The sequence below is a fragment of the Podarcis liolepis genome, assembly GCF_965112155.1.
Source record: "Podarcis liolepis genome assembly, chromosome: 5".
Taxonomy (NCBI): domain Eukaryota; kingdom Metazoa; phylum Chordata; class Lepidosauria; order Squamata; family Lacertidae; genus Podarcis; species Podarcis liolepis.
In genome coordinates, this window is record NC_139556.1 from 101,682,996 (window position 1) to 101,701,175 (window position 18,180).

At 46.3% G+C, this 18,180-nt stretch overlaps 1 protein-coding gene across 4 annotated transcripts in view; it reads left to right on the top strand.

Annotated features, from left to right (window-relative positions):
* The first annotated feature begins 1,419 nt into the window (after positions 1 to 1,419).
* TPRG1 (tumor protein p63 regulated 1) overlaps positions 1,420 to 18,180 on the top strand; it is a 56,989-nt gene continuing 40,228 nt past the window's right edge. For 2 of the 4 annotated variants that reach the window (XR_014526451.1, XM_083504586.1), the window contains exon 1: positions 1,420 to 1,574. The gene's annotated coding sequence lies outside the window, so the exon portion shown is untranslated. The remainder of the gene's footprint in view (positions 1,575 to 18,180) is intronic. The other 2 variants (XR_014526452.1, XM_083504587.1) reach the window with 1 other exon arrangement.

The following is an 18,180-nucleotide window of genomic DNA, read 5'->3' on the forward strand; positions in this document are numbered from 1 at the left end:
TTCTTGCCATGATTCTTTAGTTGGGGTTTCTTCAGTCTTCCATCCTTGTGCTATTAAAACTCTCGTGGCCATTGTCGCATACATGAAGATGTTTTTCAGCTTTTTTGGCAGGTCTTTCCCTACAACCCCCAACAAAAATGCCTCGGGTTTTTTAACAAATGGTAAATGGAATATCTTCAATTTGTTGTATATCATTTCCCTTTTTTTAAAATTACCTTACAATCCCACCACATATGATAAAATGTCCCCTCCTTCTCCTTACACTTCCAACATATATTTGAACTAGTTTTGTACATTTCCCCTAACTGCACTGGTGTTGTGTACCATCTGTACATCATCTTCATGTAATTCTCCTTCAGTAGGGAACAATCTGTAAATTTTAAGTCAGTTTTCCGTAATTTTTCCCAATCTTCCATCATAATGTTGGACTAAATGACCCTCTGTCCTTCTACTGCTGCTTCCCTGGGCAGGTTGCCAACTTCGCCACAGGGAAGACCTGGAGTGCTCTTGTGCCTTGAACCAAAGCCTATTGCTCAGGAATGGGCAGCTGAAGTTTGCTGCGACCTTTACCTTGAAAGGATGCATGCTGGCTGTTTAGCCGTAATAAAAACAAACAAACAAACATACCGTTAACGGGCTCAGCTACTGATCATAAAAACTAAAGTTGGAAATCCTGTTCCTTCCCACTCGGAATGTGCTTGTGGCCTCTGAACTCTGCTACGACTGACTGTTGCGAACACTCCCATCATTTGCATGAAATTCTCCCTTAAACCTTGGTTAAGAACAGCAAACGCTCCAGCTTCCCCGTCGGGCGGCAGGGAGAACTTTATTCCAGGCATGACACCTTCACACACATTTACAAAGTTGTGGGCCGGGCGCATGGGGGGAAGTGCCACGCTCTTTTTGCAAGCCATGGGCCGATGTGGCAACAGAAAGGCGCTTTGTGCATGCTCAGAGGCGCTACTTCACACTTCCCAAGTTGAATTTTTGGCAAGCAGAGAAATCGAGCTTCGGCAAGGCGGGAGGGATATCTGGGCTGTTTTTTCTTTTCATTGTGCATTTTGTGTTTTTATATTGCTTTGTATGTCGTGAACCACCCTAAAATTAATTAATTCAATTCATATTCCGCCCCACACCCGCAAATCTCATTACTGCAATTAATTAATAATTGCAAAAGCATATGCTTGCTTAGAAGATTTGCAGAAACCCCATGCAAACACCCCCGTTTTTAACTTCTTCGGCTCAGGGCGTCGCCTTTCTTCCACCCAGAGCTGCACCTTGCAAACCAAACAGTTGCAAACTGACCCGGGGTTCCACCCTCTCCCAGCCCAGGTGCCAATGAGGGCTTCTTCCGCACCTGTGTGGCCTCGATAACAAAGGGAGCAGATCCAGCCCTCCTCCCCTGACACCTGTCTACGTGGGAACACCTTGGCCAGCCTCCCTGGCTCCCAGCAAGCCACTCTTTGCACTTCCTTATCAGGCTTCTCTGACCCGGCAGGGCAGTTTGGGCAGGTAATCTGAGCCTTTGTCCTGCTGCGGATCCGTGCAGAGAAGTTGCTGCGCACCTGACGCAGGTAAGGGCAGCTGGGGGTCTCTTCTCCTTGCAGTTACTGTATAAAAGCTTCTCCTTTGGAAAGGTGAAGCTGTTGTGGTGCTGTCAGGAGAAGAGGTGTGTGGATTTGTGTGGGAGAGAGGTTGAGAGAGAAAGAAAGATTGCAATTCTATCCCACTTTTTTTTCTCCAAGGAGCCGCAGTCGGCGTACATTGTTCTCTTACTCCCTGTGAGGTAGGTTAGGCTGAGAATGAGGAGCGGTCCCATGGTTATACCCAATGAGCTTCGTGGCTGAGCAGGAATTCGAACCCTGGTCTCCCACATCTTCGTCTGACACTCTCCTTCTTCTTCTTTGGCAATCACTCGTAGCCGAGTAAGATTGTCTTCCATAAGCACGGTTTTAACTATGAGTCCATAACTGACTGTGGGGGCCAATTCTGGACCCACATGTCCTTCCACAGTGGTGACATAGGTTTCTGGGTGAGAGTTGATCATGGTGAGGGTTTGCCAAGCATGCCTTCCTCTTAGCACGTTTCTCCCTTGCGCCCTGAGTTCGAGTGTCTTCAAAGCCCAGGACACTTTTGGTCAAGGCTGTTCTCCAACTGGAGCGCTCACAGGCCAGTGTTTCCCAATTGTTGGTGTTTATACTACATTTTTAAAGATTTGCCTTGAGACAGTCTTTAAACCTCTTTTGTTGACCACCAGCATTACGCTTTCCATTTTTAAGTTTGGAATAGAGTAGTTGCTTTGGAAGACGATCATCAGGCATCTGCACAATATGACCAGTCCAACAAAGTTGATATTGAAGAATCATTGGTTCAACACGGGTGATCTTTGCTTCTTCCAGTACACTGGCATTAGTTCACCTGTCTTCCCAAGTGATGTGTAACCATTGCACCACACTGTCTCCGCACTGAGAGACGGTGTGTGTGTCTTCAGGGCACTGCAGATTTTGCTCCGAGTCCGAAACAGCTGCTTGCTGAGCAGGCCAGCACACTTGACACTCTTGGCTTGGCCCGCTTCACAGGGTGGTTGTGAGAATATAATAGCGATACTTTTTTGGTCAGGGGAGAATCCATACCCAAATATCATGCAATGCCTTCTCTCTCTCCCCTCCCCATTTATTTATAACTGAGTTATCTCATTTGAGCTTCACAACCAAACTGTCAGGTAGTTTAATCTGAGAGGAAGCAGATTAAGCAATGACGTTACAAAAAAATTGTCTAGTGAGCTGTGTTGCTCCGTTAGGAAGAATTCAAAAGTCACAGCAGAGTCACAGCAAAAAATATCAGGCGAGCATTGGGGTTCCTTGAGGTTGGATATTAAAGGAAACAATATGGCTTTTTAAGATGGCGTGTGGGAGGGAGGGCAGAAAACCCTGAAGATGGTGGGAAGCTCCAACGTTTGCAGCCAACCTAAATGGGGTCCAGAGAGACTTAGATCGTGCAAAAAAAAATTCCAGGTTGGGCCTGGGAGAAAAAGCCAATTGTGCTGTCAACACAAGGATTTCCACCTGGGCAGTGGAAATTTCTTGCTTCTCCTGCATGTGGAGGGCTTGGAGGGAGACCAAGAGCAGATATGGGGCGTGGGGGAGTTGTTGCACAAGGCAAGAACTCTAAGATATCTGATAATTCAATGAAATACTTCTTCATGAAGTCGTAGAAGCGTAGCTGGAAGGGATGCCAAAGGTCATCTAGCTCAATCCCCTTTCAATGCAGGAATAAGTGCATAGTTAACCTGTGGAACTCCCTCCCACAGGAGGCAGCGATGACCACCACCCTGGATAGCTTTAAGGGAGGGTTTGACTAATTCAGGGAGGAGGGGAGGGCTGCCAATGGCCACGGTTGCAGTGATGCTTTTGAATACCAGTTGCCGGAAACCGCGGGAAGGGAGAGTTGCTCTAGTGTTCGAATCCTGCTTGCAGGTTTCCCACTGAGGCATCTGGCTGGCCATTGTAAGAACAGCATGCTGAACTAGATGGGACATTGGCCTGACCCAGCAAATTCTCATTCTTGTCCTTACATTTTTCGGATGCAAAATGGCGGAGGGGGAAAAATCCCAGTGTATATCTCAAGCTACAATTCTGGAACTGGTGAGACGGGGATGCAAGCCATGCTATCCAAATTGCCTCCTCTTCTCTTCTGAGCTCTGCTCCCTTCCACCGGCTGGCCGGCCGCTGGCCTCCTGCAGAGCTCAGCCTTGCCAAGCTCTGGGACATTGAATATTAGCTAATGGCAGTGAGGCGACTCTCCCTCCCGAGGCAATATTGCTAAGTGTTTCCCCTCCGGGGTCCCAGCCAGTGCCAGGAGAGCCTGCAGGCAGAGGTCGCTCTGACTTTGCAGCAAGAGCCCACAAAAGAATGCCAGGGAGATGCTGAGACGCTTTGCAAGGGAAGGGGGGTTGTTGGCTGAAGGTGAACTCCGTGAGGATGCGGAGAATGGCAGGCAGGGTTGGCTGGGGGGTCTGATGCGGAGCGGTGGAGTGGCCCAAATAAATGGCATGCAGCCGGTCAGGCTTCATCATGTGCCTCACAGAGGTGTTGCTCAAGGCCTGGTTTAGCTTGCTCTAAGGAGTGGCCTCAGGCCCAGGGTGTGAATCTGCGAAATGGGTATAATGCAGCCGGAAGGGGCCGGAGTTGAGGCTGGGCACCAGAACACGCTTTTGTTACCAGGACTCTGCTAGGGGGAGGAAAACAATAGGAAAGGTGACAGTGCCTCTGAGCATGCGCGGTGTACCTTACCAGGTGAGCAGAGAGGGCTCAGTTGAACAGAAGAGGTCCAGTATGGAAGCTCATTCTGTGATCCTGCTCAGGGGTGGGTCATCTACACAATGGAAAATATTTGCTGGGGCTGTTAATTGCCTTGGACATGTGTCTCCACGTGATTTGCAAACATACCATAAAAAGAGCTAAAACAGTTTTGAAAACAGTGCAAACAACAACCACTAGAGGAGGTGACCAGTTGGAAAAGCTTTTTTTGGGGGGAAATGTATTCAAATTCTTTCTAGAAAGCGCAGAAAAGAAAGTCCTTTTTCATGCAGTGCAGGAGGCAGGGTGGCCACGAACCTAGATTTTTTTAAAAAAGAGCCTTAGACAAATTCATGGAGGAGGAGGACTGTGGAGAGTGTATTAACTTATGGTCTCTGGGTGTGGTTTGGGAGTTGAACAGTCAGGGAAAAAACAATGCTGTCCAGGGTTGTAAAGTAGTAGATAGGTAGCCGTGTTGGTCTGCCATAGTCAAAATAAAAAAAATTCCTTCCAGTAGCACCTTAAAGACCAACTAAGTTAGTTCTTGGTATGAGCTTTCGGGTATCTGAAGAAGTGTGCATGCACACGAAAGCTCATACCAAGAACTAACTTAGTTGGTCTTTAAGGTGCTACTGGAAGGAATTTTTTTTATCAGGGTTGTAAAGACTGCAGAGAGAATAATTGGGTGCACTCTTCCCACCTTGGATCAAATCTATGCTTCCAGGTGCCATAAGAAAGCTGCAGAGATAGCACAGGATAGTGCACACAGGATAGTGATCTCTTTCAGCTTCTGCGTTCTGGAAAAAGGTACAGGGTTATAAAGACTAGGACTATCCGTCTGAGAAACAGTTTCTATCCAAATGCGATTTTGGTTTAAACGCAGTGTAAGGAGTCTGTATGGGAGTATATTGTATTTAATTATGGGGTATCAGAGTTTTTAGGGGGCTACCCAGGCTGGGATAGCAGGCTGGTGGGTTTTTGAAGGTCTGATGTAGATTTTTTCAATTTCGTTGTTCAGTATGGGACAATGACAATAAAGATTATCGTATCGTATTGAGACCTTTGAAGGCCTTTGAAGCCAGGATGGTTGGAGGCGGCGGTGCTCCTGGATGCCAGCGGCTGGAGACACAGAAAAGGAGAGTGTTGCTCTTGTGCTGTGAGAACAGGATGCTAGTCTAGATGGGCTAACGTTCTGATCCAGAAAACTCTCCTTATGTCTTTATGGTGCCTGTTGTATCTCAACGTGGACCCTATTCCCCTAAACAGGGGAGGCCACACTGAGAGCCTTGCTCCAACTTCCTGTAGAGCAAGTTTCTGATTTGGGAAACTTTCCAGCAGAATGCAATGACCTACTGGGTATTTAGGTGGTTTCTCATGTTACCTGGTCCTCAGCCATAAAGTAAAGGTAAAGGGAACCCTGACCATTAGGTCCAGTTGTGACCGACTCTGGGGTTGCAGCGCTCATCTCGCTTTACTGGCCAAGGGAGCCGGCGTACAGGTCATGTGGCCAGCATGACTAAGTCGCTTCTGGCAAACCAGAGCAGCGCACGGAAACGCCATTTACCTTCCCGCCGGAGTGGTACCTATTTATCTACTTGCACTTTTACGTGCTTTCGAACTGCCAGGTTGGCAGGAGCAGGGATCGAGCAACAGGAGCTCACCCCGTCGCAGGGATTCAAACAGCCAATCTTCTGATCAGCAAGTCCTAGGCTCTGTGGTTTAACCCACAGCGCCACCCGCGTCCCGTGTCCTCAGCCATACAGGGCCTTATATTCTAGTACCAATACCTTGGAACCAAACTCGCCTGAGAAGAGCTTGTCATGATCGTGGACGCCTGAAACGCTCAGTGTGCCTTGGCTCTCCCCAAACAGCAAGGCCTTGTTTACCCAGGAAGGCGATCGCTGAGTCAATTCTGAGGTCCACACCCCTGATAGCTATTTCAGGCCACTCTTTGTTAGCAGAGAATGGCCAACCCCACCCATCTATGGGTGCCTAGCTCTGTTCTCAGGTATGGTCAGTGGCAGGATGGGAGACCTCGTAATTGCATGAAGTCACCTTTCTCTTAGCCAGTCCATTGACCCATCTAGCCCAATACTGCCTGCTCTGGCTGACAGAAGTTCAGGGGTCCCCAGCAGAGAAAGGTCATTCGCAACCTGTAGTGCCTGCGAGACTTTTAAGTGGAGATGCTGGGGATTTGGACCTTCTGGATGAAAAGTAGATGGATCTCTGGGAAATGGCCTGGACCGACTGGCTAAACCAGGTGAGGGGAGTCGATGGGTCTCAAACCATCAGAGAATTAGGGATTTCCCCTGCATTCAAAGACAGACTGTGGGGGATAGAGCAGAGGAGACCAAGAGCAGGTCCAATGGTCAAGCAGTTGGTTACTGCATGTTCTGTGGAGGAAAATGAGGGGTAGATGGGGCCCGTCCAGTTGGAAAGGGAGCCCATCTAGGAGCAGAAAACCTCTGCTGCCTTGCGGCTACACTCATTAGTGAGTGTAGACTTCAGGATTAAACCCCAAGGAATAATCCATGCTGAAGTATAGGTGGGTTCCCACGAGACAAGATGCAGCGATAACAACAAGAACCTTCATTGAACTGCATAACTGGGAAGTGGGGCAAAGCAACTCGTACCTATGGGACCGCCTCTCCTGGTATGTCCCACAGAAGACCTTACGGTCTTCAAACAAAAACATCTTGGAGGTCCCAGGCCACAGGGAGGTTAGGCTGGCCTCAACCAGAGCCAGGGCTTTTTCGGCTGTGGCCCCAATCTGGTGGAACGCTCTGTCCCAAGAGACTAGGGCTCTGCAGGACTTGACATCTTTCTGCAGGGCCTGCAAGATGGAGCTGTTCCACCAGGCCTTTGGCCAGGGCACACCTGACCCCTTCCTTTGGCAATCCTTACAGAACTCTAGCCCAATGGTTGCCCTTAATCTGATTTGAATTGATTTTATAATGAAATGGTTTTAGAATGTTGTATCATTTTACTGTTATTAGCCGCTCTGAGCCCGGCTTCGGCTGGGGAGGGCGGGATATAAATAAATAAATTATTATTATTATTATTATTATTATTATTATTATTATTATTATTTACCCTCCTGGAAGCATGGGCCACTCCCACTCCCAACGTGATTAGCTGTCTTAACCTCCAAGTCGCGAATCCCGACTCAGAGTTGAAGGGCCAATGGCAGAGGCCCAAATCCCGAAATGTTCTGTGATTGGACATCATGCATCGAATCAGAACACAGAAGAAGAAGAAGAGTTTGGATTTGATATCCCACCTTTCACTCCCTTTAAGGAGTCTCAAAGCGGCTAACATTCTCCTTTCCCTTCCTCCCCCACAACAAGCAGTTGGGCTGAGAGACTTCACAGAAGTGTGACTGGCCCAAGGTCACCCAGCAGCTGCAGGTGGAGGAGCGGGGAAGCGAACCCGGTTCACCAGATTATAATAATAATATAATAATTTTTTATTTATACCCCGCCCTCCCCAGCCAAGGCCGGGCTCAGAGCGCCTTACAAGCAATAATAAAAACAAGATGAGTGATTACAACTTAAAAACAAAAATAAAATACAACATTAAAATAATGGAACATTAAAATATTAAAATGAAGCCTCATTGCAGGAGAAGGAAAAGAAAAAAAGAAAAAAGGGGGGGGGAGGGAATCAAATTGGCTCCAATCCAAAGGCCAGGCGGAACAACTCTGTCTTACAGGCCCTGCGGAAAGAAATCAGATCCTGCAGGGCCCTGGTCTCATGAGACAGAGCGTTCCACCAAGTTGGGGCCAGTGCTGAAAAGGCCCTGGCTCTGGTTGAAGCCAATCTAACTTCCTTAGGGCCTGGGACCACTAGGGTGTTGTTATTTATGGACCTTGAGGCTCTCCGTGGGGCATACCAGGCGAGGCGGTCCCGTAGGTACGAGGGTCCTAGGCCGTGAAGGGCTTTAAAGGTCAAAAGCAGCACCTTAAATCTGACCCTGTACTCCACCGGGAGCCAGTGCAGCTGGAAAAGCACTGGGTGAATATGCTCCCATGGCAGAGACCCTGTGAGGAGCCTCGCTGCAGCATTCTGCACCCACTGGAGTTTCTGGGACAGCTTCAAGGGCAGCCCCGCGTAGAGCGAATTACAGTAGTCAAGCCTGAAATGACTGTCGCATGGATCACTGTGGCCAGGTCGGGATTATGAGACTACCGCTCTTAACCACTGCACCATACTGGCACAGGAGCTCAGATTGCTTAGTCCAGACTCAAGCTCAGCCAAATGCAGACCATTGGATACATAACACATGTCTGCTTCCTTGCGGAACATCTTCAGGAGAAGTATGTTTCCGAGCACAATTCAAAGTGCTGGTGTTGACCTTTAAAGCCCTAAACGGCCTCGGTCCAGTAGACCTGAAGGAGCGTCTCCACCCCCATCGTTCTGCCCGGACGCTGAGGTCCAGCGCCAAGGGCCTTCTGGCGGTTCCCTCCCTGCGAGAAGCAAAGCTACAGGGAACAAGGCAGAGGGCCTTCTTGGTAGTGGCACCCGCCCTGTGGAACGCCCTCCCATCAGATGTCAAAACGATAAACAACTACCTGATATTCAGAAGACATCTTAAGGCAGCCCTGTTCAGGGAAGTTTTTAATGTATGATATTTTAGTGTTTTTGGGGTTTCTATGGAAGCCGCCCAGAGTGGCTGGGGAAACCCAGCCAGATGGACGGGGTACAAATAATAAATTATTATTATTATTATTATTATTATTATTATAAAGGACGAAGGAGTAGATCCTACACAAATCCCTTGCTCTGCTTTCCTCTGGATCACATCAGCCAGGCAGAGGGGGGGGGGGTTCTTATCTGGGTAGCTCAGGGCCTCCAGAGACACTGTTGCACCCTGCTTGTGGTTAACGCTTAGCTGGAATGAAATATTCAACGCAATAGAGAAATTAAAATAATTATTTATTTGTCAGACAAATAAATGAGAGGCACAGTGGTATATGGTTACCAAGCTCTGGCCTGGCCTCCTGCCATTATGGCCAGCCCTTATATTCCCTTAATCCAGCCCCCTTTGCTCCTCCTTGGGCTGCCTCTGTCCAATCAGCCTGGTTGGATTTCCTATTGGCTGATTGCTAGAACCAATCACAAAAGATACACCCATATCCTCCTGTCCTTATATGGAGGACAAAGAGCTATATATTGTTACATCTATAAATGACAAATAAGTAGTAATATATCTTACATGTGTCTCAACAAGGAATCTTAATTACCAGCTCACCTCTTGCCCTCCTTGCCCTATTGCCTTCTAAAACAAATGGTTAATCTTAAATTTTTATCTTAAACATATGTCAAGGATCTTGAGTTTCACATCAACATTGAAAGATCTCCTTCATTTGAAGGTTTCCAAACAAATGTCTGACAGCCATATATCAGGACTGCCCAGATGGCGTCTTCTTGTCTAGCAGGAGGCTGGGCTCAATGGCCCCTGTGGTCTATTCCAACTCTAGGACTCTATGATTCTATGAAATAAGAATCTAACATCTAAATTTGTTACTTTCTAAATCCTTTGCATAGTTACATTTAAGCCAATATATTTAAGCTAATATATTTCATACATTATCATAGGTAACCTTTTAAAAGAATAAAGCTTCTCAAAGTAGAAAGGAAGGAACTCAGTAAAAAAACAGTTTTTAAAGAAGGCTCTTTAGTTTACACCTCCCCCTTTCACCCTCCTTTCCAGCCTCAAAATAAAATAGGAAGAAGCTTCTTTTTCCCCAGCCAAGCCAGTTGCCTTTTCTCTCAGTTTAAGAAAGAAACAGTTTTTAGAAGATTTCCTAAAAATGCTCTCTTTTTCTGTCAGCTAGATGCTTCTCCCCATTTGCCTCTGGCCTTAGAAAATACAGCTCAAGGTTTAAGAGAGGCCCATGGTATCATTTTACTATTTGCCCATTCCTAATTATATTTATCTCTGCCTTTGTTATCTTCTGTAACATGTAGGGTCAATGTCCTGCTCTTAGTCTGTATTTTCAGCTTTTACGACTTTGAGAATTGTTTTCTGCTATCAATCAAGGGGGGGCCCCTTGTCTTAGGAGAATGGCCAAGGTTTTCTCTGCCTGGCATGAAACATTTGAAAATCTAAGCCCTCTCTTTAATATACAAGCCCTGATCAAACATTAATAAAATGCAGGCTTATGCCTGATGCCTCATTCCCCCCTTTCAAGCTCAAGGACCTTCGTCCCAAGTGTCCTTGATAGCTTGACCTTCATCATATTCCTGAGGTAAAGCTCTGTATAGGGCCATGATATGAGGTAGAGTTTCATTTGAAACCATCTTGCTAATTGTACTTCTAAAACATGAAATGATACATGGCATCATACATAAAACCATTACCACTACCGTCAAGAAAAACAAGCAAGACAATAATATCCCTTTGAGTCCTGTGACATTAGGTAACCAATTGGTGAGCCATCCCATATCCCATCCTTCCCATGTTTGTACTGGGACATGTGCTATATTCTCCATCTTTGTGGCCAACACACGGATTGCCTCACCATTATCTGAAATGTTAAAGCAACAGGCATTCCCTGTCAAGTTCAAGACTCCACATAGGCCTCCCTGCCTGGCAAGTACATAATCCATTCCCATTTTCAGCTGCAAAATGGCGGCTCTACTTTCATCCAACTGTTGTGCAATAAGTCTCAAACTCTGGGCCGTTGCATTGGTTACAAGTTCCACTACTGCTTGCAATCGAATTATTCTGTTTAGATTATAAATAGGATCCCGTGCCCCTTGTATGAGCTCACCAGGATTCCAGGAGGCAGGATCATAATAGGCTATAATGCGCTCTGGTGGCCAATCATCAGTACCGCTCCAACTTTGGGTACTTCCTCCTGCTATATGAGAAATATCAGCGTTTCTTCGTGTACGCTTGGCCAAATTAGTAGGCATAATCCACATTGGTGGTAATACCCATCCCAGGAAACAAGTCCCACTCCATTTGGAAGGGAGTTTCTTGTATGCCCATTCTCCACATATCCACCACAACCATCGGGTCTGAGGTTTTTGGTACGTGGAGTACAGAAGGCGAAATATCAGAAGAGGTAGAGAGTTCACAGTGCAGTATGTTAGATTGCCTTTTTCTGTCACAGTTATGTTCCATACCACTTTCCATGCATGAATAAAAGGAGGTGCACAGGGCAAGGCATTCCGAGTTCGATAGGTAGTATCGTGTGCCCAGGTATTCTTAATATTATCCCAAGTATAGTGACAATGAGAAGAGCCTATCATGGTAGAATCAGCTGCATCTGATGATTTATGTACACAGAATTCCCCTTGTACAGGTATAACTCGTAATGGTTTAGTTGAGTTCCATCCGGGGAAATTCTGTACTTCTGTTTGGTTTGGTATTTCGCTTACCATACCAATGGCATCTAATGGTATCGGTAATAAGGGCATACCTCCCTCTGAATCATCTGGCCCAAGAGAGCAAACAAGGCAATTGGTCCTATTTGCAACATTGGCTACCATTTCAGCTAAACCTACCCACATATTGTGGTCATGGTGGAATCCATATTTAGTCAATTTGGCCAGATTCAAGGACCCTTCCCCTTCCCAAGGGATCAGGATTAATAATAGAATCATGTTGATGCCTAGCATATGCATTCCTTCCACAAAAGATTACCTTATAGTGATAGCAAATAAATATTAGTCCCAATATAATTCCCCCAGTGACAGGAATGGGGAACCACCAAGACCAAAACATATATCCCGAGGATCCCCAATGAGTAATATCTCTGATAATTGTTCCACAAGGGGGTGGGCAGTCAATTAATTGTATAAGAGAATCTTTCCTTTCACAATCGCTGGTTCAGATGCTCCTCAAGCTTCAGGCGTGCGCAGGTCAGCCAGCTTCCAGGTTGTGGCTGCAGCAGGCCGGTCGTCTAATGTTGCCCGTGACCTAGCCCGTTCCCGGTAGGGCTAGATACAGGGGTTTTTGGAGAGAGTCAGTTTAAGAGGATTAGAGGGGTCACCTTTGCACGTCCAACTGCCTTCGGACTTCTTCAAACGAGAGTGATGAATCCAGGGGGTCACCTCAGCTACCTTCACCGCTGTTGGAGTAGAGAGCAAGACGGTGTAAGGTCCACGCCACTTAGGTGCAAGTGGATCACGTTTCCACTCTTTCACCCATACGCTATCGCCAGCCTGGAACTGATGAATCGGCTCGGCAATGCTGCACGGCGTGCGCTCGAGGACCCACCTGTTAAGAGAAACAAAAACACGGGAGAGAGATTGCACTTGTCCCTGTGTCACATGGTCTCCTATTTGTTTAAGGTCAGCTGGAATATCCTGAACAAAGGAGGGCGGTCTCCCATACAGGAGCTCAAAAGGTGACAACTTAAGTCTTTTTGTGGGTGCACACCGAACACAACAGTGTTATGGGTAACACATCACTGCTGTGGCTAGCATCACCATCTTTTCCTTCTGCCACTTCTTCTTCTCTTGTTTCTCAGCCTCATCCCTATTCCGATAAACTCGGCGTGCAATGGCCATAATTTGGCTCATCAGCATCCCTTCCCATCCTTCTGATTTCTGAATTTTCTTACGAATGTCAGAAGCGCACTGGGCCACAAATGTAGCAGTAATCATTCTGCTGTTTTCAGGGGCTTCAGGGTCAAAAGGAGTCCATATACGATAGGCTTCTTGCAGCCTCTCTAAAAAGTCTCCTGGACTCTCATTTGGTTTCTGTTCTACTTCTGAGACTTTAGACATATTAGTGGGCTTCTGGCATGCCCTGCGGATACCTTGCACAAGCGTCTGGCGATAGGTGGTAAGCCTGGCCAGGTGAATTGCATTGTTTGGATCCCAATTAGGATCTTCCAAGGGAAAGTTGTCTTGGAGATGACGGTCAATATTAAAAATATTTCCCACTCTGGCCTGCTCACGCAAATATATCTGTGCCTTTTCAATTATGTCTCTCCTTTCCTCAGTGGTGAACAGAGTATTCAGGAGCTGGCGGCAATCTGTCCAAGTAGGACTATGAGTATTTATTATTGAAGTCACCAAGTCCATCATAGCCTGAGGTTTTTCTGCAAAAGATGGGGTGTGTGTTTTCCAATTCATCAGATCCGTAGTTGTGAATGGAATGTACTGGAGGGTCGAAGTTCGAGGTGGCCTTGGTCCAGGTAGCCCGTTAACCAGCACAGGCTCCTCAAGTGCATCAAATACTCTTCTGAGAGGGGCTACTACGTGATCTTTCTCTTCGCTTTGCTCTAGGGGCCTCAAATCATAGGGGATGGTATTTGTCCCAAGGCGTTCTTTTAGCAGCCTTATACGCCTGGCTGTATTGCTTGCTGACCGATTAAGGTCTCCCTGTAACTTCTGTAATAATTCTCTAGGACTTGGATGTACAGGAGTTTGGGGTAGGCAATCAGTTGTTCCACTAAAAGAGACTGTAGATGGAGTTCTACTGGGACTCACAGATGGAATAACCACTTCTGCTTGGGCTTCATTATAGGCCTCCAATGCCTCCTGAAGATATTTATCATAATCTATCAAGGAATCAAGTTCTGTGACTCTACCCCCATTATTCGTTCCACTTTCTTGCCTTGGGGTTACAACTGGTGGAGTGTTTGGATTAGGCTCCCTTCGATGTGGAGCATAGGGTGGAGGTGGAAGCAGCTCTTCCTCTGGTCCCTCAAAAATGGGTTTGAGTTTATTTGGCAAGATTCCTTTCCTAGCTTCGGCTTTTACAGCCAATAATTTGCATCGTTGGACTTTGCATTCCCTTATCCATGGAGGATTTTTATTTAATGTGCTCAGCCAGGAATCTATATATGAAAATTGTTCTGGGCACCCTCCAGTTTCTTTGGCGATGTTAGACCAAAGTTTGCTTACTAAATTTATATCAAAGGTTCCTTGAGATGGCCATTCAGTATTTTGCTTCGGCCACTCTAATTCACATAACGTTCTCAGGCGCTCTGGCGTCATTTTGACTCCATACGCCCCTGAGAAGGCTTTCTTAAAATTATTTAACATACATTCAAGAGGTGTATTTTCCCCTTTTGAACCCCCAACTCCCATTGTATGGCCCTGTGAAGTATCCACTCAGTCACTCACACACACGCTTCGTGGGTTTCCTTGCCCAGATGGAGTCGCCTCACTGGGAACCGAAGTACTACCCACTCCACACTCAGGTCAGCTACAGATTGCTCTGTACTTTCTCACACATACAATGCGCTGGATACTTCACCACACACTACCTCCCAACTTTCCCTTTTCCCCCACCAGATCACCATCTGATGTATCCAACCACCTAGCGTACTCAGTTCCCACTTACTGAGACGCAGAAGTTTGATCAAGACTTCTCTTCCTCCCAATTAATTGGAGGGCCAAAAATCCCTTTGTGCACTTACCCTTGGTTGGTTCCGTTTCCCCCCGGTCCGTCGCCGCCAGTGAGCAGGGTATCAGACAGACGAGACTTCTGCGTTCCCCCTGGAAAAATTTACCAGTGCGCGCTTGGGTAAGCAGTTTAGAGATCCTCTCTCTTGTACCCTGCTCAGTAGAGCGAAGGGGCTGCGTTCCAGCAGACCACTTATCCGAGTCACAGGGCACCATAAAATGTTGCACCCTGCTTGTGGTTAACGCTTAGCTGGAATGAAATATTCAACGCAGCAATAGAGAAATTAAAATAATTATTTATTTGTCAGACAAATAAATGAGAGGCACAGTGGTATATGGTTACCAAGCTCTGGCCTGGCCTCCTGCCATTATGGCCAGCCCTTATATTCCCTTAATCCAGCCCCCTTTGCTCCTCCTTGGGCTGCCTCTGTCCAATCAGCCTGGTTGGATTTCCTATTGGCTGATTGCTAGAACCAATCACAAAAGATACACCCATATCCTCCTGTCCTTATATGGAGGACAAAGAGCTATATATTGTTACATCTATAAATGACAAATAAGTAGTAATATATCTTACATGTGTCTCAACAAGGAATCTTAATTACCAGCTCACCTCTTGCCCTCCTTGCCCTATTGCCTTCTAAAACAAATGGTTAATCTTAAATTTTTATCTTAAACATATGTCAAGGATCTTGAGTTTCACATCAACATTGAAAGATCTCCTTCATTTGAAGGTTTCCAAACAAATGTCTGACAGCCATATATCAGGACTGCCCAGATGGCGTCTTCTTGTCTAGCAGGAGGCTGGGCTCAATGGCCCCTGTGGTCTATTCCAACTCTAGGACTCTATGATTCTATGAAATAAGAATCTAACATCTAAATTTGTTACTTTCTAAATCCTTTGCATAGTTACATTTAAGCCAATATATTTAAGCTAATATATTTCATACATTATCATAGGTAACCTTTTAAAAGAATAAAGCTTCTCAAAGTAGAAAGGAAGGAACTCAGTAAAAAAACAGTTTTTAAAGAAGGCTCTTTAGTTTACACCTCCCCCTTTCACCCTCCTTTCCAGCCTCAAAATAAAATAGGAAGAAGCTTCTTTTTCCCCAGCCAAGCCAGTTGCCTTTTCTCTCAGTTTAAGAAAGAAACAGTTTTTAGAAGATTTCCTAAAAATGCTCTCTTTTTCTGTCAGCTAGATGCTTCTCCCCATTTGCCTCTGGCCTTAGAAAATACAGCTCAAGGTTTAAGAGAGGCCCATGGTATCATTTTACTATTTGCCCATTCCTAATTATATTTATCTCTGCCTTTGTTATCTTCTGTAACATGTAGGGTCAATGTCCTGCTCTTAGTCTGTATTTTCAGCTTTTACGACTTTGAGAATTGTTTTCTGCTATCAATCAAGGGGGGGGGGCCCTTGTCTTAGGAGAATGGCCAAGGTTTTCTCTGCCTGGCATGAAACATTTGAAAATCTAAGCCCTCTCTTTAATATACAAGCCCTGATCAAACATTAATAAAATGCAGGCTTATGCCTGATGCCTCAACACTGCCCAGGATTGCACCCTGGGGAGGTCACTTGGGTGCTGCTAACACAGCGGTTTGACTTCACCCTCAGAGGAGCACTCCATTTTTACAGAGGCCAACAGCCACGGTAGCCAATTAAGTGCTTGATCACATAAAGAAAGTGGCTGAGATGAACTAGCTGTGGCTTTCTGCCAGCTGCAACAACTCTGTTTGAAAGAGTCCTCTGTTAAAAGGTTTGTCTTTTCCAAATTCAGATTAACGATAAGGGGCTGTCGGAAGGCAGAGCAGGGGAGGGGCCTTGGCCGTGAGCACCTGCACAAAAGACTCAGCAGGTAAACAGCTCACCTGGTGGCAGAGGGAAGCAATGACTTTAGCCTATGCATTGGGTTGTATTTAATCAATTTGCTGCTATTTTCTGCGCTGTTTTTTATATCTCACCTTGAGACAAGCAGGTGTAAAGTGTACAAGGGTCAGCAAACTTTTTCGGCAGGGGGCTGGTCCACTGTCCCTCAGACCTTGTGGGGGGCTGGACTATATTTTGAAGGCGGCGGGGGGGGGGGGATGAACGAATTCCTATGCCCCACAAATAACCCAGAGATGCATTTTAAATTAAAGCACACATTCTACTCATTTAAAAACACGCTGGTTCCTGGACTGTCTGTGGGCCGGATTGAGAAGGCGATTGGGTCGGATCCAGGGCCTTAGTTTGCCTACTCATGGTGTAAAGATTTCCAAGAGCTTCAATCCTCCAAAAACATTTAAAATCATTTTTTAAAAGCCCAATAAACATTGAGAGGGCACCAGCCCTGAAATATACTCTGAGTTGAGAGTGGATTTCATTCTCTTTATTCAGCTCATAGTGGTGAGGAGGAATGGAAGTTCACCCAGAACGTCTGCTTTATATACATTATTTACACAATGGGCCCCACGTGATTGGGTAATTCCGGGATTCACCTGTAAGCCAATCAGGTTGCGGATTCACTTCCACCTGGAGCTGGATTGGGTGGCTCTGCGGACCAATCAGACTGCTGCATTCTGGATCCTATTGTTCTAGGACCAATCAGACTGCTGCATTTTGGATCCTATTGTTCTGGACCAATCAGACTGCTGCATTCTGAATCCTATTGTTCTAGGACCAATCAGACTGCTGCATTCTGGATCCTATTGTTCTAGGGCCAATCAGACGGCTGCATTCTGGATCCTATTGTTCTAGGACCAATCAGACGGCTGCATTCTGAATCCTATTGTTCTAGGGCCAATCAGACTGCTGCATTCTGAATCCTATTGTTCTAGGGTCAATCAGACTGCTGCATTCTGAATCCTATTGTTCTAGGGCCAATCAGACTGCTGCATTCTGAATCCTATTGTTCTAGGGTCAATCAGACTGCTGCATTTTGGATCCTATTGTTCTAGGACCAATCAGACGGCTGCATTCTGAATCCTATTGTTCTAGGGTCAATCAGACTGCTGCAGTTTGAATCCTATTCAACTCAGTACAGTGGTGCCTCGCAAGACGAAATTAATCCATTCCGCGAGTCTCTTCGTCTAGTGGTTTTTTTGTCTTGCGAAGCAACCCTATTAGCGGCTTAGCGGATTAGCGCTATTAGCGGTTTAGCGGTTTAGCGGCTATTAAAGGCTTAGCAGCTTAGTGGCTAAAATGCTATTAGCAGCTTAGCAGCTTAGAAAAAGGGGGGGGGGGAATCGCAAGACTCACAAGACTTTTTCGTTTTGCGAAGCAAGCCCATAGGGAAATTCGTCTTGCGAAGCGCATCGAAAAACGGAAAACCCTTTCGTCTAGCGGGTTTTTCGTCTTGCGAGGCATTCGTCTTGCGGGGCACCACTGTACATAACAAGCCCGTTCATTAAAAGCGGTCAGTTTCCCAAAGCCTGTTGACATAAGTGCAAGAAGGAGGCAGCCAATCTCATATCTCTAGGAAGGGAGTTCCAAAGTTCCACCCGTGTCCCCACCCAGCATGCCTGTGGGGGGG